The sequence below is a fragment of the Maylandia zebra genome, unplaced genomic scaffold, assembly GCF_041146795.1.
Source record: "Maylandia zebra isolate NMK-2024a unplaced genomic scaffold, Mzebra_GT3a scaffold11, whole genome shotgun sequence".
Taxonomy (NCBI): domain Eukaryota; kingdom Metazoa; phylum Chordata; class Actinopteri; order Cichliformes; family Cichlidae; genus Maylandia; species Maylandia zebra.
This window is the reverse complement of record NW_027490041.1, coordinates 4,249,692-4,277,114: the sequence shown is the minus strand read 5'-3', so window position 1 is coordinate 4,277,114 and position 27,423 is coordinate 4,249,692. Positions and strand designations below refer to the sequence as shown.

The 27,423-nt window shown below is 42.1% G+C and overlaps 1 long non-coding RNA gene across 1 annotated transcript in view; it reads right to left on the bottom strand.

Moving 5' to 3' along the window:
- LOC143415929 (uncharacterized) overlaps window positions 1–27,423 on the bottom strand; it is a 260,224-nt gene that overhangs the window by 126,234 nt on the left and 106,567 nt on the right. The window lies entirely within an intron of this gene.

The window sequence follows — 27,423 nt, the reverse complement described above, 5'->3', positions numbered from 1 at the left end:
TGGTTACTGGACCCTGTTCAGGGAGGTCGCTGTGGTCTGCCCTCAGATCCTCTAGCCACTGAGCATTGCCGTTATGGGTTGCATCCTTCTCCCATATGCTCTTCCAGTATTGCTCCGTCTCCAGCCTTGGTGGTGCTGTTCTCTTATTGTTCCCTTGCCACTGAGAGTACACCTTTGCTGGTTCTGTGGAGAACAGCTGGTTTATTCTCCTACCTTCTATCTCTCTGGTGTACCTCCTCAAGCGGCTGGCCAAGGCTGTGAGTCTTTGCTTGGCAGTTTCCAAGGCCTCAGGTATGGACAGCTTGCTGTATTTCTTAGGCACCTTCTTTGTCGCACCTTTCTGCAACTCCGTTAGTTGGCTAACCTCCCTCCGTGCTACTTTGATCTTGCCCTCTAGCCTCCTTCTCCATGGAGGGTACTGCCCCTTGTGGCTGTTCAACTTATAGCCAAGCATCTCACTGATCACTGCTGCCGTATTGTAGATCAGCTTGTTAGTGTCGGTAATCGTGGTTGTAGGTATTGCCCGTAGTGCTGCATTAACATCATCTAGCAGACCTTCTGAGGGTACTTCACGTAATCTTGGTAACCGGCTACGGGGGATCCAGGTTTCAAGCTTGGCCATGATCCTATTTTTCAGGTCAGTTCCTCTCGCACTCAACTCTCCTATCGCACTTGGGGCTATGTACCCAATCTCGGGTGGGGGTGATGATATCTCCCCCCTGACCTGGCGTCCTGACTCCTCCTTGCCGTAGCATTTGTGTTGTACCTCGTCAATCTCTAGCTGTGAGAGCAGTCCCTTCTTTCGAATGTTGGAACACTGAGCTACTAGTTGTTTCGCCGTCATTGTGGATGTTGGGTATCGAAGAATCCATAGGTCCCTCATCCTATTCATGTAGCCCCTTCCGCCGGGGTTACTTGCGTAGTAGCATTCCAACAACGCCCGGTTTTCATCCCTTGCCCACCGATGCCTTCTTGTTCCAGTAGCCCACTTTTCGTCAGGGTGCCCTGGTTCCTCAACACCTGACGCGGACCTTGTTGATCCGGGCGACGTCCGAGCCGGCATGCCTTCATATTTATCTGTCTCGCTCATGTCTGCGGTAGGCTTGCTTAGCATAGGGGGTCTAGCCTTAGGACCCTTACTGGATACAGACGCCCCAGGCAGGAATCGAACTTGCGATCCTCTGTTCCAAAGGCGTGTAGTTTAACCACTACGCTATCCAGCTGCTTGGAGGTCCCACCGAGATATATATATATGTATATATATATATGTATATATATATATATGTATATATATATATGTATATATATATATGTATATATATATATATATATGTATATATATATATATGTATGTATATATATGTATATATGTATATATATGTATATATGTATATATATGTATATATGTATATATATGTATATATATATATATATATATGTATGTATATATATGTATATATGTATATATATATATGTATATATATATATATATGTATGTATATATATGTATATATATATATGTGTGTACAAAACAAAAAACTTCAAAGTTTGAAATATGTAAGATGTGTGAATTCTTTAAAAAACTAGAAGGTATCTAAAATTGCCTCAAGTGAAAATGAAATTCTCTAATGACACTCTGATAGTTAGGTCAGCATAAGGGCCAGAAGGCCTGTGAAACCACAATATCCTTTGAGTGCAGAAGGAAGGAATTGGACCAGTCATAACAGATATGCAAAAAGCAGGTATTCTCGTGAAAACTAATGAAGCCACGTGTAATACACCAATTTTTCCAGTAAAAAAGGCTAATACAGGAAAATATCGCCTAGTTCATGATCTAAGAGCAATAAACAAGGTAACAGAGCAAATACCTCCAGTGGTTGCAAACCCACACACAATTCTAAATCAAGTAACTCCAAAAGAACAGTGGTTCTCTGTAATAGACTTGTCCAATGCTTTCTTTTCCGTACCTCTGCACCCTGACTCACAGAAGCTATTCGGATTCACCTTTGACAATCAAAAGTATACCTATACAAGGTTGCCTCAGGGATTCCAGAATAGCCCCACTCTTTATGCAGAGGCTTTGAGAAAATCAATGTCATCTTGTTCTCTCCCTGCTCCAGGGCAGTTCTTGCTGTATGTAGATGACATATTGATCACAGGCCATACACAGGATGAATGCAAAGAAAACACACTAACAGTTTTGCAACATCTAGCAGAGCAAGGCCACAAAGTATCACAGCATAAACTACAGTTGTGGAGCCAGGAAGTAACATACCTTGGCCACAAACTAACAGGACAAGGCAGACAACTATTAGACAGCAGAAAAGTAGCTGTACAAAATGCTCCAAAGCCAATTACTAAACAACAAATGATGAGTTTTTTAGGTCTGTGCAATTTCTGTAGATGTTGGATTCCAGAGTACGCACTGCTAGCTCAACCACTACAGAACCTCATCTATGGTAAAGACCTAGCATTAAAAGACAAAGTACAATGGACCCCAGAAGCAGAAAAAGCTTTCATTGAGTTAAAAATAGCATTGCAGACATGTACCGTCTTAGCATTACCAGACTATGAAAAACCTTTCGTTCTCCATGTTGATGGTGCAGGAGGGTACATGAAAGCAGTCTTAACTCAAGCTTTTGGAGAAAAACAACGCCCATTAGCTTTCTACTCATGCAAACTTGACTCTGTAGCTGCTGGATTACCTACCTGTGTTCAGGCATGCGCAGCAGCAGCAGAGGCAGTTAAAAAATGTGCAGACATTGTTCTAGGACATAAATTGATCATTAGAGTCCCACATGCAGTGACCTCTATTTTGCTCCAAGCAAACCTCTCTTTCCTCACACATGCCAGACAACTTTCTTATGTGGGGATTTTACTTTCGCAATCACACATAAAAATAGAGAAATGTGGTCAGCTGAACCCAGGAACACTTTTGCCGACCCCTCTGGATGGAGAACAACATTGTTGTTTTCAAAAATTAGAGGAAGACACAAAGCCTCGCGCTGATATACACAGTTCCCCCCAGAGCAGTTTCAGTAATGTTTTTGTGGACGGCTCAGCGTCAAAAGACATTTACGGTAGAAATTGTGTGGGTTATGCGGTCACAACTGTTGATACAGTGGTAGAAGCAAAAGCTCTCAGTTCCTCAAACTCTGCTCAAAGCGCAGAATTGACCGCAGTCATTAGAGCATGTACACTGTACGAAGGTCAAAGTGTTAATGTTTACACAGACAGCCAATATGTCTATTCAGCAGTTCATCATTTCGCGAAAATATGGCATAACAGAGGAATGACAACTTCCTCAGGCAACCCAGTTCAACATGCAAGCCTTCTAAAAGAGCTATTAGAAGTAATAACGTTGCCAAAAGAATTAGCACTATGCAAATGTGCAGCTCATCAAAAGGATGACACCAAAGATTTGGAGGTGCTGATCCTCATTCCCGCTGCTTCACACTCGGCTGCGAACCGTTCCAGTGCGAGCTGGAGGCCCTCACCTGATGAAGCCAACAGAACCACATCATCTGCAAAAAACAGAGATGAGATTGTGAGGCCACCAAAGCCAAAGCCCTCCGCCACTTGGCTGCACCTAGAAATCATGTCCAGAAAAATTATGAACAGAACCAGAGACAGCACCCTGGCATAGACTTTCCCAGGGAGGCTGAGGAGTGTGATCCCCCTGTAGTTGGAACACACCCTCCGGTCCCCCTTGTTAAAGATGAGGACCACCACCCCGGTCTGCCAGTCCAGGGGTACTGCCCCTGATCTCCACGCAACATTGTAAAGGCATGTCAACCAGGACAGCCCTACAACGTCCAGAGCCTTCAGGAACTCGGGGCGGACCTCATCAACACCAGGGGCTCCGCCACCAAGGAGTTGTTTACAGGGTGATTTTGCATCTAAACAAAAATAAATAAAGTACAAATACATGAAAATTCTACTGAAGTACTTCCACCTCTGGCCTCAGGTGTACTGTACCTGAGATAGTGGCCTATGTGCACCTAATTGAGTGTCAGCCATATTGAATGTGTGTGTTTCCAAGAGGAGAAAACCAGTTGGTAGCAAAGGCAGGAAGGAAGTGTCCTGTCCAGCTAAACAGAAGAGGAATATAAACATAATGAAGGGCACAGTTTGAATCAGTCCTATTCCATTCAATAAAGTGGTGACAGATCCAGGATTATTCCTAGACAACAGCCGTGTGATCCACATGTGGATTGAAGTGTGTATTTGTGAAAATGTTGGACTGTTCCTTTGTCAGTGTCCAACAGTATTTTTGGACGCATCTTTTAACAGGTACGAGAATCCATGAACACATAACTCCAATTTTAGCCAAACTACATCGGCTCCCTGTTAAATATCTCATAGATTTTAAAATTCTTTTCTTCACTTTGAAAATTCTGAATAATTTACCGCCCAGCTATCTTTCTGAACTACTCCATTTATACAATCCCAACAGAGTACTTAGATCGTCCAATCACAGGTTCCTAGCACAACCTAGGTCTCGAATGAAGACCTTTGCATCCGTGGCAACTAGACTCTGGAATAACCTCCCTGTTCATATTCGTACTGCCGAGTCTATCCAGTCTTTTAAATCATGTCTTAAAACTTATTTTTTTACTTTGGCTTTCGATTCTGACTAGTTGGCTGGTCTAGCTTGTTGTGTTGTTACGTATTGTTTGTTGTCCCCTTTTATTGTTTGTTTTAATTGTCTCTGTTTTTACTGACTGTGAAGCACTATGGTCAACACTGTTGTTTTATTTTGTGCTTTATAAATAAATTTTGATTTGATTTGAACAGTATGTGTATGAGAGCCATGTAATGTCCATGTGTGCATGCTGACTGTGCTGCTCTGACCCCCCTCCTCCTTTCAGGGTGGAGCCTGCTGGAGTCCGATGGTTGAGACCAGGTCTGAGGAAGTGTAAGTGTGTTTTTAATGGGATTCATGAAAACAAAGCAGCACACATTCAACCATCTTCATCATGTCAGGAGTCATCATCAAAGTGTCAATCAATGAACAGATGATGGATCAATAACTGCAGCTGGATTGTGTTTGTTCTCTCCATCAGATTCCTGTCAACTCACAATCAACACAAACACAGTGAACACAAAGCTCCAACTGTCTGACAACAACAGGAAGGTGACACATGTGGAGGAGGTTCAGTCATATCCTGATCATCCAGACAGATTTGATGTTTATCCTCAGCTGCTGTGTAGAAATGGTCTGACTGGTCGCTGTTACTGGGAGGTCGAGTGGAGAGGAAACGTTTATATATCAGTGAGTTACAGAAGCATCAGAAAGAAAGGAGACAGTGATGACTGTGTGTTTGGATGGAATGATCAGTCCTGGAGTCTGTACTGCTCTGATGAACGTCCTCATTGTGTCAGGCACAATAAGATAAAAACATCCATCTCCTCCTCCTCCTCCTCCTCCTCTGTCTCTAACAGAGCAGCAGTGTATGTGGACTGTCCTGCTGGCACTCTGTCCTTCTACAGAGTCTCCTCTGACACTCTGATCCACCTCCACACCTTCAACACCACATTCACTCAAACTCTTTATCCTGGGTTTTATGTCAGTTATTATCCTCATGGTTCGTCAGTGAAGTGGGAGGAATAAAGCAGAAGGAAGACCGTCTTCCCTTTATACGGACCAGTGCCGCCCTACAATCAATGTGCAGGTGGGTTCCCAATTAACCCAGTCACGTACCAGTGAAGGGCAAGCGCGGAGAGAGAGAGAGGAGCGATAGAAAGGAAGTGAGAGAGAGGAAAGTAGCCCATTTGGCTTCAGAACTTCTGGGAGGTTTTTGCCTGTTTGTTTTTCAACTAAAAGCGTGGATTATGTTCAACTGCACAAGGACATGCGTATGGCCCGACTACCAGCTAGTGCTTCCGTGGTAATAAATACAGAGGTGGGTCGAGTATCCAAAAATTGTACTCAAGTAAGAGTATCATTACTTTAAAATATTATTACTCAAGTAAAAGTGAAAAGTAGTTGTCAAAAAAGTTACTCGAGTAAGAGTAAAAAAGTACTTAGTGAAAAGGCTACTCAAGTACTGAGTAAGTAGCGAGTAACTGTTTGAAATGTCCGATTTATTTCATAAATAAATGCTATCAGACAAACAAAAATAAATAAATATACAAATTTTAGTATTTTCAAAAGGAATATATGTAAAAAGATCCACAAAATAAGGCACAACAATTCTGATTTCAAGATTTCAGTTTTTCACAACGTAAAGCTTTTTCAAGCAAAACCCACAGTAAATATATTCGCATTTAGAGCAGCCTCAGAGAAAACATTAGAACGAGGCAACTTCAACACAATAAACTACAGCTGATGCGTCAGAATGTCATACTAGGGGTGGTTCTTTTAAATACAAGAGGGATTAAGTAAATCAGAAACAAATGACACAGAGATGCAACAGGTATAATCAGGAAAAGTTTATTCCCAAGGTGGACAGCAGGAATTTAAAAAAACAAAACAAAAAACCCACAAACATCTGTGCTAAAGTTCCACAGGAATAGACATTCTAACAAAACTATAAAATGTTTTTTGTATACTAAAATACCCTTAAGTATAGACAGCGGATTAACACAATGTAATATGAAAACACTAAAAACATGCGATACAAACATCAGAATGAAAATCTTTCAAATAAAAACTACACTCACAAATAAGCACTGAAAAGAGAGTAAAACTAATTATAAAAGACAAATGCAAAGTTCCACTATGTGGATGTACATATGTGTATGGCTCACTTTACCATAAATCGTTTCTTCAGTCAGTGAAATGGTGGTTCAGCTTCAGCAGCAGTTGGCTCTCAAGCTTCTTGCTGTGAAGCTGTGACCGTTTGGCAATGAACAGGAGTCCTGCATGACTAAAAAGTCTCTCACAGGCTCCTGATGCAGGAAGAGCTGTATTGATTTTGATCAACAGCTTCTTGATGTGAGGAACACCATGCAATAGAGCCACACCTCCAGTGAATGGACTTGAAAGGTACCTCTGCAGCTCCCCTGCTTCAGGCTTTCCTGACCCCATGGATCCATCATCTTAGTCGGTTAGGCTGTTGTTTATGCTGGCCTCATCCAGCTCTGAGTCTAGGTGATGTCTGATGAAGTTGAGACCTGTGGAAAGATGTATGGTTTTCAAAAGAATTAGCTCTGGTCATTATAGTGCTGTATACACTGCCAAGCTGCAGATGTTTGGCAAGAAGATTTGATCACATTGGGGATGGTTTTTACTAACTCTTGTAGAAAAACAAAATCTTGTCATTCATATCCCGCACAAACAGTTTGCAATGAATTCCACATTAAGTTTAAAATAAGAATGTGTTCCGAGCTAAGCAGTGCTCTCCAATAGATCCTCCTGTTTGGCTGTTACTCTGGGAAAAGACGAGAAAGACGGTGATGGAAGTGTGACTGGAGCTGCGATGTAGCCTATATAATATTTATATTGTACGAACATGATAATTCGGTATATTGTAATAACGTGATATTATATTGTTCAAACGTGAAAGGTATATTGTTAGAACAATATACTTTTCACTTTTCTATTTTTCTTTTGCCTGGATGGCAGCTCTACGCTTCTGTATCCGAGGCTTTTCAATGTGACCTCACAAAATTATCACGACTACAACAACCATGAAAAGAGTTGGATGGACATTGCTGCTCAATCACAGCTGCCTGGTCAATGTTTGTCATTAGTAATTTAGCAAAGTTGACGGCGGTGGTGTGTGTGTCTGTGTGAGTGAAAGAGTGCCGTTTCACATAATAAAGACAGAGAGAGGAAGAACGAGAGACAGACTTTGTATGATAAGCTTCATGTTATGAATGCACAGTTTGAGCACTCAGGTCGCATCAGAGCATCAGGCCGTATAGTGTGAGACCCTGCATCGTGACCTATGAACTTCTAACCCCTGTGATTCAATTGTACAGTTTGAGCAAGAGCTGAATAATGCGACTGAAAAAAATCGCACAGTGTTTGCCCAGCTTAATGTAGACTGTTTAAACTAAACAAGCTGCTGTTTGACATAATAAACCCTGTCACCCGTAGTATTGCCTCTGTTTTAACAGTTAAAGCAGTAGAGACGAGCTGTTTGCATGTGCGTGGAGCTCTAGCGTCATTAACCAGGCTAGCTGTTAGCTTATAGCTCACGCTAGCTAACCAGCGAGCAGTTAAAAAGACAGCCGAAGCTGCACAAAATACCCACAAACTTATCTCACTACAACGTAGCGCCGAAAATATGACTCTCAGCTCCAGCTCGACACAGCGTCTGCAACATAAGACTGACATCCAGCTAACCACAGCTTAAAGATATTTAGAGAAAACTTACTGTTTCCTCAGGTTACACGAGCTGAGTTGTTTCATGCTGAAAAGTTGTTGTTTTGGCTCTCACTGAAGACAGCTGTTCTTTTGTACTGCTTTTAAGCGAAACATCCTTTGTATGTAAGGCCAAGGGTGTCCTCTTCAGCTCTAGTGTAGACGACTGGCTCTACCATGTTTTTAATGTTTCTTCTTTCCGTGTGTCCACTACTTTGAAACGCTTGGGCCGCTCTGCCCGCCACAGTTTCAAACTGGTCATGTGACTGCATGGCCACATCTGATTGGTAAAAAAGTTACCGGAAACTCCACTGGCGGCATGTTATCTAATGTGTTAAACTAATTATTTTTTAAAAGTAACGAGTCAAATTTTGCAAATGTAGTGGAGTAAAAGTACCGTTTCTTCTTCACAAATGTACTCAAGTAAAAGTAAAAAGTATTGTGCAAAAAAGGTACTTAAAAAGTAAATTTTTTTCAAAAACTTACTCAAATAAATATAACGGAGTAAATGTAACTCGTTACTACCCACCTCTGAATAAATATCCCCAGGAGAATGAGACGGGAATACCCAATTTCTAGCTGAGTAGCTGAGGGCAACACCACTGGACGCGGAGCCTGCTGAAGCACAATCGAAACGGAAATCCCAGGCAACACACCCCTCGGCCAAGCTGGAGCTTGTCTCATACTGTCGGGAGAGAGCATCAGCATTCCTATTGCTGTGGCTCGACCGATATTTGATCTCAAAGTCAAAGGCCGCCAGCTGGGATGCCCACATCTGCTCAGTGGCACCTAGCTTGTTGTCAGTGAAGACCACATACTTCTGTCCCAGCAGGTACTCTCAGAATTTTTCACCCATGGCCCACTTGAGTGTGAGAAATTCCAGCTTCATGGAGCTGTAGTTATCCATGTTGCGCTCATGGGGTCAAAGACCTTGGCTCGCATAAGCCACGGGCCTAACACCACCTTCTGTTTCTTGGGACAGAACTGCACCTAAGTTGGCACATGCCAGCACCGGAGGGATTCCAGCTTTGCTTTCAAAGCCTTAAAGCCCCCCTCACACTGAGGTGTCCAGGCATCACATAAAGCCTGTCCCAAGCCTATCTTTGACTTTGTGCCAGCCAATTTACCCACTACTTGATGTAAGAGAGACGCCAACGTGGGGAATCCCTCCATAAAGCGTTGGTACTAACTAGTTGTTGGGGGAAAACTCTGTAAAAAACCCAGGAGAAATAAAGACACAATGAGACAAAGTTACTTTCTTTGCTAAACGTGTACACGGGTGAGCTGCTGAGAACAACTCACGTCGTGAACAGAGGCTTGGCACTTTTTATAGGAAAGACAGTGAGAACAGGATAAGAAAATAATAAACAGATAAAATAAACAACTCCATATGTGGCGCTAGTCTCGTCAGCAGAGAGCTGGGAGAAAGATAAAACAATCTGAAACAATATGTCCTTGCTGGGAAAATCTGAAAGACACTTCTAAACTACTTATCTTGAACACAGCTTGTACATTTAAAAGAAGGTAAAGTTACATAGAATCATTTTTCCTCTAACATATTCCCTCCTGTTTTAACTTATTTTAAATGTATACAACAATATCTAAAAAAGTCATTGATTAAGTACGTTTAGCAAGTTTTAAATTGTGAGCCTAGCAAAAATGTAAATCATGTGGTCTAAAGACTGAAACAAATAAAAGAATTAAAGAATTAAGGAAAATACAATAAAAGAAAGTATAAAAGTAATAATGAAGAAAAATAATAAAACTAAAACTACAAAAAATAAAATAAAAGAATAAGAAAACCTTATGTTGTACCTGTATAAACTACTAATGTGTTAATCAGTGCATGATCACTTGACAAGTCATTTTTAATCACCACGTCATTCATTAGCAGTTATTACAAGTTCTCCTCTAACAGAATGGCAACGGGATGCTGTTCTTCTTGAGGCACGGCAACATAAGCAGTCATTGTAGTTGTTATCATCTTTGAAATCATTACTCTTAGACATGGCAACACACACAACAGTAATATGAGCAGTGCTATCATGATGAGACCTAGAAGGACAAACGGTCTTGCTACAGCAGCCAGCCATGGACCGCCAAACAGCCAGTCCAGCCAGCCTTGTGCTGTAGCTGCTCCAGGTGTGTGGTCAGTGACATATTGTTGCAGAACGGTCAAATTCTGCAAAGCTTCATAAATGTCTCCTCCAGCTTCGTATCCATCAGGGATAAAAGTGCAACATGTCTCCCCGATCAGCTTGCAAACTCCTCCTTGTGATGCTGTTAGCAGGTCCAGGGTCAGTCTGTTCTGCAGCACCATCGTTCTGATGGCCTGCTGTTCTCCTGCTAAGGCCGTTCCCAGGGTCTTAGTTAAGTTGATGTGTCGTAGCAGAGCATATCGGTTGATTTCCACGTGATCCCGCACCTCGGCAACTCCAATGCCGGGGATCAAGCTCTGTAAGAATTTCACTCCTCCTCCCCAGATGCGAAACTCTCCCGGCACTCCAGTGTCCACTGTAATGCCGAAAGAATTGGGTGAGGCGATGTCCATTTCACGTCTCTGTCGGCTGCTTGGGTGATGTGCAATACTTTTCATGAAGAAGACGTGATCTGATAATTGCACCAGGGCGCACAGACCCCCCCAACCTTCAGGGAGTGACAGATAAGCCTTATTGCCACATAGGAAGTACCAGTCAGCCAAAACTCTGGTTCCTCTACTGCTGGGTGCCGTCCGTGCACATCCTGTCTGGTACTGAGTCTTTGTTTGTAGTGGCATTCGGTAGCTGTAGTCGGGGCGACAGTTGAGGCTCATCAGCGTCGCGTTACTGGCACAGGTTTCGTTGATTGAACAGGCCATACACTTCCTCTCATTCCTCGGTGGGCAGAAAGTGTATATGTACTTACATAGGTGAGTAGGCAGCTCCCCCACTGCCCGCGATCCATTGTTCATCACACATATTGGCAGTTGTGCTGCGTTCAGTTTGTTCAGTAGAATTACATCAGGCAGTGGGTCTGAGACTTGGGGCCAGGTCAGTAGGTAGGTCTGTCCGGAACAGTTCACATTCGTGAGTGATGATGACCTCCAGGTTGCTTTTGCTGGGATGCTGTAGTTGGCCTTGGACCAAAGAGTACCGTAGCCTGGATGTGTTGCCAGGCCCAACAGGCACCAACTGCGATCTTCAGGTATGCTGTACGGCCACAGGCCAGACGTCTGTGAGGATAGGGGCATATGGGTACATGCATAACAGTCAGTTTTATTATTCAGGTGAGCTGTAGTGTTCATAAGCTGCCACCAGAAGTTAGTGGCGTAGCCATGGGGAAACGTGGTGTACTTTCCTTTGTCATACAGTGTCTGCCGTTTCTTCAGATAGCGTGACTTGTTGTCCCTCACGGAAGCAAAGATGAGGAGCCCGGCCAGGGTCAGGGCCGCTGCAGTTATTAGGAGCCACCACCTCATGACAACAGGACACACCCTCCTGTCGTGAGTAGACCCCCCGGCCAGAAAGGCTGTTCCCTCCACCGGGCGAGATCACAACAGTTGGGCGAGCCTGTGTCGGCTGAGTTTAGATGGCTTCACTTACTCGCCTGCAGGGACTCTGATGGATCCAAGATGGTCGTTCCGCAATTTTGCAAGCGGTGGGCGTGGTGAGGAGAACCTGATGTGGTCCCTCCCACCTGGGTGCGCTCCAGTTTTTTCTTTGGAGCACCTTTATCAGAACCCAGTCACCGGGCTGTAATCTGCAAGACACTTGATAGACATCATTTACAATCATCTCTTTATTTTCCTACAACTTAGACATACATTTTGCTACTGAAAATGTATCTGCCTTTTTCACTGGGTAGATTTCTGGCCACTTTGAGAATACATCTATAACCACTAGGGCGTATTTTTACCCTTGGCATTCATTTAGCTCAATAAGGTCCATGTGGATTGTGTGAAAAGGGTGAGGTTTTTGACACGTCATGCACGTTCTGACAAATTGTTTTGCTGATGTTTCAAAATTTACAGTGTAGAATTTACAGTGTAGAAATGAGAGTTGACAATACAGGTCATTCCCCCCGATGACAAATGCGTACAGCCATGAGTCACTAATGCCGCCATTTTGTGGAGGAATTTTGGCAACACTGGCTTGCCACAACACATCATTAAGTCGTTTGTCAGAACTGCTCCGTTTTTCAACACATCCAGTGGAATCTGATGCGTGTTTACTGCCATCAATGTGAAGTTTGTCTTTTGTGCCGCCTGTTTTGCTGCTCTGTCAGCAAAGTTATTGCCTGTAGCAATGAAAGAGGCGTTGTAAGAGGTTGGCATGCTGAACTGGTTTTCCGGTTGGTGTAATCATTCCTCTGGTTTTCCAAATTTTTTGCAAAATGATGCACAGCAGAGAAAACATACTGGCTGTCTATATAAATGGTTATTTGTTTATCTTTGTGTATTTCACATGCGCAAATCACAGCTGACAGCTCAGCGCTCTGTGCAGAATATGAACAAGAAAGTGGTTTTGCTTCTATTATTCTACTATCTGTGGTCACTGCGTAACCTACACAATTTCGGCCTGTGCTGTAAGGTCAAGTGCTGTTCTCCTAGCTTCCACACTTGCTGATCATAAGGTGGATCTGGGCCTGGAGTTTGTTTAAATCTCAGAATGTTGTGATACTCGGTCGGTTTCTGGAAAGTGGATGTGGCGGGTGTCATTTAGCATGCACTCAGGTGTAATACCAAAAAAGAATGCCATGACTGCTATCTTAAGTTTTGTCAGAGCGTCTCTACCTAGCAAATTTACTGGACACAACGGGTCATATGCATTTAATAAAGCACCTGCGGCCACTTGCTGTATGTACTAGTTCTAAAGGGGCAGTTAATTGTTGTACAGTTGTGTGGCCTGCAGCTGACTTTACAACTAATTTGTCCTTTGAAAACTGTAAGTTCTTAAGTGGCTGCCTCAAAACTGTTTTGCATTATTTCTCTGTGGCCTCCTCCTACAATCTCGTGTGAAGTGACCTTCCTCTCCACGGTTCTAGCAGGCGTTGTCTCTATGTTATCTGCTGTTTCTGCGTGGCTGTCTGCAGCCTTGGTGTTTGTGACTTTGCTCGCCTCTCTGTTCCTGATAGCCACCTGCGAATTAGTGTTTTAGTCTATTGTCAACACGTCAGCCTTATTTTTAAGTTACAGAATGCTGCTTCTTTTTTTGTCTTGGTTTGGGAGAATAGATGCAACACTACATTTTCACTTAAGGCATTTTTAGATAATTTCTAGTTTTTCAAACAAGTCATGGATCTCACACATTTCAAACTTTCAAGTCAGGGTTGTTTCCCATTTATACATATATATATTTAACTTTGCATTGCTCACAGCTCTAAACCTAGGCATTTTCCAATCATATGCCTAATCACTGTGTCAGTGTGATTCTCAAGTATTGTCACAAGTTCGTTTAAATTTGTTTCCAAAACCAACAAAATAATCAAACAAAAACAAAAACATAAACGTGTCAGGACACAAAAGAAAAAAGAAAAAATGCTGCCACCCGAACAAGGCAGAAGTCTGCATATGTTGGCTTGTAATAGCATGCAGCTTGTAACATGGTAGACTAATGTGCCTGTGTTAATTCAGCTCCATATTATTGTGTCAAGTTGCACTGGGTTGGGAGTGGTTTTGTGTGTGTCACATTTTTGGTGAGCCAATGGCTGGAATGGGGTTGGACTAATTAGAGGCAGGTGTACTTGATTGCACTGATACACTGGTCTACTTATAGCCCACACTACAAACACTGCTGTGTCGTTTTGTCTCTCTGTGCAGGTATGTAATGTGATGAAATCAGATATGTTTGGGATGGATGGGTTTTGTGCTATGAATTTTATATTAAGTGTGTCGTTTTGTCTTTCTGTGCAGTCCAGGGCCTATTATATGCCACAGCCTAAAGGCAGCAGGATTGCAGAGGCTTGAGTGACCACTGACTATATGCTTGCAGGGTGGTGGGTCTCCAAGGACAACTTCTAACCCTGTTAAAGGCAACATGTGGAGTGTAACTTGGCTGTGTGGCATAGCTGGCTCTGGCCTTGGGACTGTGTGTTTTTATACAATTCATAAGTGGGACACTGGACTGTTTTATCTTTTATCTCTTGATATATTTTTCGTCAATAAATTATCTTTTAGAATTTTATTGACTGACATCTTTTTGCCCACGACTGAAACGGTTGGTCAGACCTAGAGTCTTTCTTTGGGTGTGTTACAGCAGCTTCTGCTCGAAAAGAAACAGATAAATAAAAAGAAAAGAAAATGTGTAACATGCTTAGCAGTGTCTACATATTTAATTCAGCTTCTCAATCCTGTAGTTTTAGCTGTTGTCTACAGGATTTTGCTTATTGGTTGTTATTATAGGTGTGCTCTATATCTCAGCAATGTGTCATGCTAGAATGATAGGTTTCAAGCTGGTCAAGTGCCTCTATGCACTTCATTAGTTTAGTTATTCTCTGTATTGTCTTCATCTCACATGTCATTACACTGAGTTTCAGCAAACCTTAAGCTTGATGCAGACTACTGCTTAACAATTATCCACCTCACATCATAACCGACTAAGGTGCCTCTTCATATTAATATTATGTCATTGTTAATATTATCCTCTTTGTCTTATATAACAGCAATAGCATATTATAATATTTTATTAGTGTGTACCATTATACTACTACTGAGCCAATTTGTTAGTTATGATCATCTTATTCAGCAAACAGATCATTTAGAATTCATCCAATCTGCGGTCACATTTGTTCTCTCTGTTGCATGGCGGACCAGGCAGTTCTATTATATTATTTATATTTTATTTTGTATCCATCAAGGGCTTCAGGTGATCTGCAGTATCATCCTTTTCCCAAGGTGGAGACAGTTACCTTTTCACACACTGTCCTTGGCTGAACAGTGACACAGCCTTAATATACTTTATTTATGTTATTAAAATATTTGTGTGAATTATTTGCTTTATATTCATTTTATACATTGTGGGCATGGTCATCATGCCAACTGTGTTTCATTGATAATATCACTTTACAGGTTGTTATCCTTGCTATTATTAATTTCAAATACTCTAAAGATAATTTCTACTGTAATTTTCCCTTTGTTTATCTTTATTTCGTACTTTTTATATTTATATCTACTCAGTGGGGTCTGTTTTCAACCCTTTTAAACTACCTCAAACTACGTTGATCTCTAGTTTTCACTTAATAAGGGATTATTATGTTCTTCCTGATATGAGTGGTGCTGCAGATGCGGCTGCAGGAGTGAGTGATGGTTTACTAAAAGGATTGTGGGCACTGCACAGTGTCTCGTCTTCTGGTTTTACTAAACTGGCAGTTGAGTTCTGTTCTTCTGACTGTTTATATTTTGTTTTCTTAAATCTCTCAATTTACAGACACTGTTTTTGTCCGGCGTCTGGACTTTTCTTTTCTCACCACTGCTCGTCAGCAGGAGTGAGTTTTAATTTCACTTGCTTGATTACCCATCTTATTTATGTATTTACTTATTTTTGTTTAAGTAATATACATATTACTATTATCGTGTATATATACACGATACAGCTGCTATCACCTTCGCTGGTATTAGAGACGAGAGTGGTTGTTCACACGCCCTTTGACTTTCGGACTAGTTCCGAAAGCGGTGTGAACTTTACGAGACGGAACTCGACCGTTCTCTCAACTCACCAGCACGTCAGTGAACAGCAGTAAAAGAAAACACAGTAGAAGCAGCTCAGTCTCTTATTGGACCGTGAAAATTCAGCTTGCTCCGTAAATTAAAACAATACACACACACACACACACACACACACACACACACACACACACACACACACACACTCACATTCACAGCTTCGACGCGCGCGCGACCGGAACCCTAATGATAAGGGGAGCTCCCAGAGCTACTTACTCCCTAGACCCAGTCTAGACCCAGCTAGGGGAGCTACCCAGAGCTCCAAAGCTACCAGTCGACGAGCTCCCAGAGCTACCAGTCGACGAGCTACGCTACCAGTCAACGAGCTCCCAGAGCTACCAGTCGACGAGCTACTTCCGCTATTTTAAATTCCCTGAATTTAAAATGCGCTTTTACGCAAGATTGTGTCAGTGTGTCTGTATCTACCTGGTCAGTGTCGCCGGGTCTGGTCCACCTCGATCGGGCCCCACCACCGTGGGTCGCTTTCTAAGACGTTGGCCAAGACCCGAATTTAACGCTCTTGGTCTTTTATCACACACCTGGTGTGTGAGCTGTCGACAGGCGAACAACGTGGACTGGTCACGGAGATGGGACACGATGGAGGCGCTCCGGCTCCGAAGGACCAAGAAATGTTGGGGGAAAACTCTGTAAAAAACCCAGGAGAAATAAAGACACAATGAGACAAAGTTACTTTCTTTGCTAAACGTGTACACGGGTGAGCTGCTGAGAACAACTCACGTCGTGAACAGAGGCTTGGCACTTTTTATAGGAAAGACAGTGAGAACAGGATAAGAAAATAATAAACAGATAAAATAAACAACTCCATATGTGGCGCTAGTCTCGTCAGCAGAGAGCTGGGAGAAAGATAAAACAATCTGAAACAATATGTCCTTGCTGGGAAAATCTGAAAGACACTTCTAAACTACTTATCTTGAACACAGCTTGTACATTTAAAAGAAGGTAAAGTTACATAGAATCATTTTTCCTCTAACACTAGTGAAGCCCAGGAATGACCTCAGCTCTGACACAAAACAAGGACGTCACCACTTGGCTACTGCATCAACCTTGGCCGGATCGATGGAAACCCCTTCACGGGAGATGACATGGGCCAGATAGCAGACCTTCTGCTGGAAGAAGGCACACTTTTCCAGCTTGGCCTTGAGTCCCTCTTGCTGCAGCCATGCAAGTACCACCTCAAACCTTTGTAAATACCGAGAGACTGATGAGGAGAACACAATGGCACTGCTGATCCCCCAACATCCTCTTCATCAGGCGCTGGAATGTACCAGGAGCGTTGCACAGCCCAAATGATATATGATTCCACTCGAACAAGCTGAACGGTGTACAGAAAGCGGTCTTAGGCTTATCCTGCTCAGAAACTGGCACCTGGTTGGACCCGCTGGCCAAATCGACGGTAGAAAACCAGAATTTCCACGATGCGAGTTAGGGGGAAAGCATAATTCCTCGTTTTGCTATTCAGCAGCGATAGTCAATACACAGATGGAGGCTTCCATCCTTCTTGCGGACCAGAACAATGGGAGAGGCATAAGGACTGTTGCTCTCCCTAATTACCTGGGCCTCCAAAAATTGGTTGATATGGGTCCTGACAGCCTCATTATCAGAAGGAGGAATTCGCCTGTACCTCTGCCGGACGGGTATGTCATCAAGCAGAGGCATGTCATGCGAGATCATCTGGATCAAACATGGAGAGGCTAGCAGCCCAGCCGGCAACCTGGACTTAGGAGGCTCTAAAAGCACAGCCTGACCTGACAATTGCTGAGAACATGTGGTTGCCACCAGCTGCATGATGCCACCAGGTATCCGCATGCCACACAGGCCTCGTGCCTTGACGGTACCGACCATGTCCTCTGGGGCTTGGGATGCAGACTGGTGATACTGATGTAGGGCCTCCAGAACTGGTCTCGCTGCCTGTGACACATAAGGCGAATTAAACAAGGAGCCACCAAAAGCCCCAAACAGCTTTTGATAACAGCAATGGATTACATTCATTCCTAAGATACCAGGGACAGAGGGCTTGGTATCAGGAGGGTCCTTAACTATGAGGATCCCACAAGAGGGCCTTTCCTTGCCACACAGGAGTACACTGAGCTCTAAAAAACCAATATATATATACGACTGGAGACGTTCCTGTCCCCACGGGGCAAAATGCGCCAAAAAGAAACCCTCGGTGATGGTGGAAACCATGGAACCAGTATCCACCAGACAGGGGACAGATACCCCACCAATCACAACATCAATCTTTGGACAAGATTGATAGGTTTGTAGCTTGAACTTCGGCGTGATGCCCCCTGATGGATGGCGCCCTTAGCATTTGCCTGTACAGCCTATGCCACGGGCCGGCCCTGAACACAGATGATAGGTTTGTAGCTTGTACCTATCCGCTGGAACGTTGAAGACAATATAATTACACCGCAAAGCAAGACATAAGTAGGCAAGCTCTTCATGTTACTCGTGCATGGGAGAGACCGGACAGAGCGTCGTTCCTTCGCTTGACCCCAGTTGCTCTTTCCGTTCTCCTGTACCACTGTTCTTTTATTGAGGTTACATGAATATGCATAGGTTCATTAACATATGACGTCTACATACACACAAAGAGTACAGTGTGTGTGTGTGTGTGTGTGCGTGTGTGTGTGTGTGTGTGTGTGTGTGGTCAAGATGTGACCCTGTGAAGACTCCCCAAAGCTGGTGCCAGGAGTCTAGCGGGTCCATCTGAACAAAAGGCTCTTATACTTAAAGAGATATACATGTGTTTGCTATACCATATATCAATAAGGAGAAGATAGGATCTCTCCCATGTTCCCTGGCTGTGGGTGTGCATTCTAGTATGGAATACACACCAAGGCTTTGTAGTCTGTTAAAGATCACACAGACTACCACTACACAACTGATTATACACCTCTAAGCATACATGGTTAAATATTTCTAAGCATAAATGACAATCAACAATACAAAATCTAACAAAGATGGTATTAACCTGCCAATCCTATTGTTTGGAGAGCCAGTGAACTCCCCACCTGAACGGTGGCTCTGCAGCTCACAAGGTTCTAGCAGGGGGGTGATAATCACCTGCCGCACAAGCACAAGCTGATTTAACTGCTCTTCCTCGTGCTTTAGGAGCTCCTGTAGCTCATGCCCCTTGTTTGAGCTCCCTGCGGAGGGTTCTGTCAACAACATCTTCCACACCTGGTCCCGGAGAAGCACTTCTGCACCGCGCATGCCATCAGGTGTGCTTTGTTTAACTGGTTCCATCAGAGCCATTAGTGCTAATGAGAACTCCTGCAAAGTCTCTCCCTCCTGCTGTCTCCTTGGAAAAAAAAGCCTGCTGCAGGGTGACATGTGACTGCGCATTACCATACAGTTCCTTCAAAATAGTCAACACCCGAGCAGGGTCCATTTCCTCTGAATTAGAGCGAAACTTGATCTCCTCTCTTGCTTCTCCCCCTAGATCAGGGATCTCAAACTTGCGGCAGAGTGTTACAGGCATGGCCCTTTAAGACTGTAGCCTCATGGGCGGTGTAGTCCGTGCTGCAGGGAGACTGTGTGAGACTGTCCCTCCCGCTGTGTGTGCTTGTGAGCTTGAGGGAGGGAGAAAAGTCGAAATGTACAAGGTGCTACCGAGCAGAAACGGGAGATGGAAGCATGTGAATATAATAATGACGACTGCAACCAAAAAGAGTGCTCGACGAGCCCAGTTGTAAGTAAGCTGTAAAGACTCGACTGTACACTGTGTACGTGTTTTCCTCCGAAACAATATAGTTCTGCTGGAGCAGCCTTTCAACGCCTCTCTCTCTCTGTCTCTCGCTAGCAAAGTTAAGCTAGTTCCCGGCTACAAGCCCGACATGGAACCCATAAGTATTAGCCACAGGTCTCCTTACCACGGTTCAGACAAGAGAGTGCAAACGCGTTTAGGGATTGGCTGTGTTAGTTCAGTGGGAGATTTATTTGGAAAAAAAAACATTTTTCACTTGCATTCAAAAACTAATGTGTACTCTTATGCTTGCATTTTTATTTTGTTAAATACAAACAAAATTGTAGCAAAAGTGCTGCCACGTGTCTGGCGAGAAAGGGCGTACCAGAAAGAGCTGTTTATTTTGTACTGTACTGTACTGCTGAGTCTTCTGCTCGTCAAATATATTTCATTGCAATGTTGACCCTGTGCTAACTTGCATATGACAAATAAAACTGAAACTGAAAGGCTTCAGATAGTTAACAGTGAGAAAAAAATTGCGTTCATGTTTGCAGTTTCGTCTTGTTACACAATATTTGGAATTGAATAAAACAAACAAAACACTACATTTTAGGGAATATTAGTGGGTGTTTTCTTGTTTCTCTTCTTCTAGTAACAGACAGATGCTGGGCACACATGCATGCTTGAACCCTCTTCAACCCATTTGGCTATATTGATGCATGTCTTTCCATTAAACATGGGGCATTTACGGTCCCTAGGCACCACCACCAACCGCTCTAGAACAGTGGCCTGACTACGAACACCTGGCAAACACCCAGCAGTTACAGAGGAGGTTGAAGCCGCTCCACCAGAAACCAGACCAGTGCTGCCATCCCGAAGCATCCGCTCATTATCTGCTCTTAACTGTGCCACCAAGTCCGTAAGTTGCTGCAGTTCCTCTTGCGCTAGAGCAACCAAAAGCAAGGGAAAATTAGGGTTGCAAAATGCTAAAATCATGTTAATATTCCTCCTAAACCTAAATGCTGCTGTCTTGTCTACAATCAATCACTTTAAAAAGGTCTTCAAAACAGGTGAACTATGCTCTCTGCCAAAATAAAACAATTAATTTACAAGACCAACCCTCAATCTCAAATGTGCATCCTGTCGACCACCACCAAGTATGTGAGCAAGTGGTCAGCTGGGTTATTAAATTAATAAAATGACAGTGCCACCTAGGGGAATTCCACCCCCAGGAAATATAAAATATTTTGAGAATAAAATTAAATAATAAAAAAATACATTTGCACAGGTTCAGGGATGCACATCGAGCCAGGCTGGCTCAAATATTATTATATATTATTAATATTATAATATTTTTTTAATATAAAACATTAAACAATGAAACAGCACTGAATGTAGTGTCGTCTGTAATGGTGTCCTGAATAATAATAAAATGCATATGAGGTGTATCACTTTAGTTTGTATGAAACATGAAAACTATCACATCTATCACTATGGTCCTGGTGAAGATTCTGCTGGAATTTGGTGAAAGACATTAGATTTGCTTTGATGTCAAACTTTTAGAAGCTGTTTTTGTTTTTCATGCAGCTCTAATTTGATAAAACGCTGCATCAAAAATAAACAGGAAATGATGTCACATGTGTTCCTGTTCACACAGCAGAATGAGTCTATTGCTGACAGTGATGTACAAACAGAGTGAGCATTTCTGAGGCCCAAAATAAACTGAGTAGTTCACTGAATGAACAATGGACTGTGAGCTCAGTTCCTTCATCATTAGTATGGATTATATATGTATATGTATTATATTAGTATCATATATATCAGGTGCTGCTGCTTTCAGTCATTGTACAAATGTGCTGTTTGTAAGGTTGTAAAGCTGCAGTCAGCTGAGACTGAAGAAGTCACCTGATCAGTGAGCAAACGTTTCTGAAAACGTCCAGATGAACAGAATCAACCTTTTGGGATCAGCCAGCAATGCAGCATCATTGTTGTTCAGCTTCAGAGGTTTGCAGGAATGAACTGATGACCAGAAACAGCTGCAAAGTCCAAGAAAATACCAGCTGGAGTTCAGCTGCATTTGAAGAAGTCAAAGAAAAGTAAGGATGGCAAAGGGCGACGTTTTCTTCCAAAGAGCTGCAAACATGGTCGACGCCTCATTAGAAGAATCATCTGGACATTTGTGAGGAACTCTAACCAAGAAAGCAACGTCACACAGATCCAACAGACAGTTTCCATGACTGCAAGTGTTGAGTGGAAAAATGCTACATTGCATTATTGCATCCTCTCACCACAGGAGGCGCTGTTGGCACCACTGATTGCTGATCAGCTGTTCTCTGATGATCTGATTGATACTGTGAATAACGGGACTCACTGAACTCTGTGACACAGTGAAGATTACAGAGTTTAACTTCACCCTTTAAGACTGACCACAGAACCAAGTCCGCCAGAGCTTTTGTTATATTTTTACCTGCTGTGGAGCCATTTGTGGGAGCATTTCAAGTTGCTATACATCAATACAACTGTTATAGCCCTAATTTTAATAATATGTCTGCATTAAGTCCATAGTAACTACATAAACTGCAAAAACAACCTCTGCTCATCCATCTCTGTGTGTATCAGGATACATTTGGTTCATAATACACAGAAAAATCAGAGTTATTACCTGTAATAAATGTGAAAGATTCCTGCAGTGATAACCAGGCAGGACTGAAACACATCCAAGCTGTCACCACGGTAACAGCAGCGTCCATCCACAGGTGAGGGGAGGAGCAAAAAGAGGGACTTTCACCATTTTATACTAAAAACACTCAACTAATGTTTCTAATATGAAACAAATAAGCCCACATTAATGTGAGCGTTTATTAAATAATAATAATCATGATTTCCTCCTGATCTCATTTCCACAGCAGAGAAAACTGTGGTGTATATTGAGGTGGAGGGTGTGGTCTGTGGCTCAGGTGTAGAGTGAGGGTGGGGTGCACCACAGCAGCATGCTGGGACTGCTGAGGGTGGAGGAGGGAGTGATGATGACATCAGAGCTGCAGCACAGAGACCAGTGAACACACAGTCTGTTCATCTTTGCATAGATACAATATACAGCACAATATTGAATGACAGACACGCTGTGGGAGCTTCCACAGATACCTATACATCAATACAACTGTTATAGCCCTAATTTTAATAATATGTCTGCATTAAGTCCATAGTAACTACATAAACTGCAAAAACAACCTCTGCTCATCCATCTCTGTGTGTATCAGGATACATTTGGTTCATAATACACAGAAAAATCAGAGTTATTACCTGTAATAAATGTGAAAGATTCCTGCAGTGATAACCAGGCAGGACTGAAACACATCCAAGCTGTCACCACGGTAACAGCAGCGTCCATCCACAGGTGAGGGGAGGAGCAAAAAGAGGGACTTTCACCATTTTATACTAAAAACACTCAACTAATGTTTCTAATATGAAACAAATAAGCCCACATTAATGTGAGCGTTTATTAAATAATAATAATCATGATTTCCTCCTGATCTCATTTCCACAGCAGAGAAAACTGTGGTGTATATTGAGGTGGAGGGTGTGGTCTGTGGCTCAGGTGTAGAGTGAGGGTGGGGTGCACCACAGCAGCATGCTGGGACTGCTGAGGGTGGAGGAGGGAGTGATGATGACATCAGAGCTGCAGCACAGAGACCAGTGAACACACAGTCTGTTCATCTTTGCATAGATACAATATACAGCACAATATTGAATGACAGACACGCTGTGGGAGCTTCCACAGATACACTGACGTCAGCATCCAGAGTCCTCCTGCTGCTCCCCCCTCAGAGCCCCGTGATCAGCACCAACACATTCAGTTAGATGACAGAGTCCAGCTGCAGCTAGAATCAGCTCCCCTCTGTGAACAACAGCACAGCGTCAGTGTTTCACACTCAGTGAAAGGAGGAAACAGCAGAAGAACACCATGTGTGCTACGTTTCCCAGGACACACTACAAACTGCACAAATACAGAGCAGCACGTGGAAGGACCTGCAGCTGCATTTACAGAGCTGCAGACAGCGTGATGTCCTGTATGGACAGGTGGAAGGAACCAAGTCCTCAGCTGGAACACTCGTGTTTGTCCACATACAGGAAACACAGCAGGAAACTTCCTCACAGAAGTGCAGCTCATGGATAACACACTTCCTGTCAGTCAGAATGAGGCTGCAGCCAAACACAGAAAGGTGTTTTTGTCCAGATGAGCCCAGAGAAGAAACACGAGTGTTCACAGACATCAGAAGCTCAGAGAGGTGAAACATGAGGTTGGAGTCCTCGTCAGCATCCAGAAGAGCTGCTGTGAAACCCTGAGTACTCATGACAGACTCTGATGGCACAAACACATCATGATTCAAACAGAAAGACAAACATGGAGCTCCTGATCCTCCTGCATGAGAACAAGCTGACATGAGTGCTGTGTCTGAGAGTGTCTCCCTGTCACAGTGACAATAACACAGCTGCTGCTCACAGTCATTAAACTGACCTGAGGTCAGCTGTGCTCCTTACATATGAACCATGTGACCTCACATCAGTGCTGTGGATGACTGTAGTCATAGAAGAGTAGAGCTGTAGCAGGTGGTGTGAGGAGGAGGTGGTGTATTCTAGTTAGCGCAGTACTGAAACACTCCAGCAGAGGGCGCTGTTAAGTCCTTATTGTAACACAGTTACTGTGTGCAGTTAGACTTCATACATAATCTGCACTTGTTTCCATCAGACATGCTGTCAGTAAATGATTGGTTTCTATACATTTCTAAACACAAAACCTCTTCACACTTCTAACATGCACATTTACACAACTAAATGGCAGTATTGATGAAAAGAAACACATTCAACAAATCCATTTAAACCTTAAAACAAACAAAAGGAAGCATCTCTATGGACAAACAAACCCCTCCACTTGGTTTGACCTGCTGATGTCATGTGTGACATCATCAGGACTTTAAAATGAGGAAATGCCGGGCGGGCGTTTCCCCACACCTGACCCTCATGAAGACTGAAAAGACAAACAAAGTAAGAACAAATGACTTAATCTGTAACATAATAAAATGTAAAGAAACATGTAACTGAGTATTCAGCTTCATTTGCAGAATGTTTGATTTGCCAGCAACTGAATGCTTCCACACACAAACCCGGCATAGTGAGTGAAGCAATGTTACTTAACAAATAGCAAATCATAGCAAATACATAGAAACAGAATAATGTGTTTAATATGCAAAAGAAGAAGAAGAAGTAAACACATATGGGACAAATGGAGACCATTGCAGCTCATCCACCAGTGGGGTAAAAAGAGCAACCAAGAAAGTGGCATCCTTATATATATATATATGTATACATATATATATATATGTATACATATATATATGTATACATATATATATATATGTATACATATATATATATATATATATATATATATATATGTATACATATATATATATATATATATATATATATATGTATACATATATATATGTATATATATGTATACATATATGTATACATATATATATGTATATATATGTATATATATGTATACGTATATATATGTATATATATGTATATATATGTATACATATATATGTATATATATATATATATATATATATATATATATATATATATATGTATATGTATATATATATATATATATATATATATATATATATATATGTATATATATATATATATGTATATATATATATATGTATATATATATATATATATATATATATATGTATATATATATATATATATATATATATATGTATATATATATATATATATATATATATATGTATATATATATATATATATATATATATGTATATATATGTATATATTGTACTATTCTTAGTTAGTGTATTGTCTGTCTTGTCTTAATGTTGGTTTATAATGGAGCACTGGGGTCCAGCCTGGCTCGGACACCTGCAAACAATCATCTTACTCACTTCTTAAGGCGGCTGCTGAAAGTGCTTCCTCGCTGGATTATTGTGTAACACTCGTCAGTGTCATCACCTATCTGAGCCTTTTTCCGAGTTTCTGTCGTGCCACTACTTACCTGCCTTTCCTCTCTGTGCCAGATTTCTCGCCAGCCTGAGGACAGCCGTTCGGTGAGCTAAAGACCGGAGCCCAAGCTACCTGAGCTTCAGTGGATTGTGTATATAGCCGTTCCCTTCCCGTGCCTGTGTTCCCCGGAGACCCTCTTCCTGTGCCCCCTCACTTGTATATACCCGCACCTGGTGTCTATGTGTAAATAAAATTGTGAACCTTAGTGACGGTCTGCCTCCGAGTCTCTCCTGAGCCTGACAGTTATGGTCTGTAGTCTACATCCTTGTCAAGGGGAAATTGTTTTTATATAATGTGATCAGCTTCATGAAATGTGCTTTTTATTGATCACTAAGCAATCTACATGTCTACGTGACTTTTCACCTAATAACTTTTGTGATGAACTTATTCAGCTAGAAACCACTTCCTGTTTTCAGAGAACAGTTAGATTTAGAGAAGAAAAACCACAGCTCTTTCCGAGAACATGCAGATGTAGAAAAGGGAAAAACCCGTTGCTCTGAGTGACGTTGTTATTTTTGTACACGCACGCACGCACGCACGCACACACACACACACACACACACACACATAAATAAAGTATGCAGGCAGTGATGAGACGCAGGTCGCACATTGACTGCTCATGCGTGTAAAGACAACTGCAGCGTTTATGTTTTCTAACTCAGGTGTCTTAGCTGAAGAATTGCGGGATGATTTAAGTCCTTCATTGTCTAACTGCTTCATCATTATGTAACAAACATTTATTATCAATATAGACTAAATCTTTAGTCTCCATTTATCTGACTCTGAGACTCTGGAGAGTAACTCAACTGAATACGTTTTAATGTCACTTTCTACATTTAGTTTGCAGAAATGAAACAAAACATGTGTAACATCAAAATGATTGGTCCCAGCAGAGGACCCTGTGAAACTACATGACTAATGTTAATGTGTGAGAATGTTAACTGTATTAATATATTATCTGTGTTCACTGTATTTCTACTGTGATCAACAGTTTTCAATGCTGCAGTCAGGTCTAGCAGAACAAGCTTAGTTGGAAGTCCCATGAAAAAGTCTCACTTGTGCCATTTCTGTATAAATTAGAGGTTTATTTCAACAATACCAATAGCTGACCCATAAAAACTCTAAAACAATTTCTTTGTCAATCAATACAATTTAGATTTTTCTAATATAGCACAACTCTACATTTTCTATGAGAAATGAAGTGTATTTAATAATAAAATGTATCTCTCAGAGACAGTTAAAGAAAGTTAGAAAGCAAGTGTCTCATTCAGGTCTGTATCTGTTTGGTCTCTTAGACATGCAGTGCCCTCAGGGGGAGCAATTTCATTTAAAGCTGCATTCACTGATAAAGGCTGCTAGCGCTCCAACCAGGAGGGTACACAGATGATTCAGGGGAAAAAAAATCAGATTCATATTTTTGGGCTGAGACTTGAACATATATGTTCGATGGGTAACTATTAGGAGGTGTCAAAGTAATAAAATACAGGACCTTTTGGTTAGATATAAGATGATTTGACAATCATATGAGTAAGCCATTTATTGATGTGATTCAGGCTTTAAATAGTCATCAGCAGAAAAAACTGAATCCTGACCTGAGCA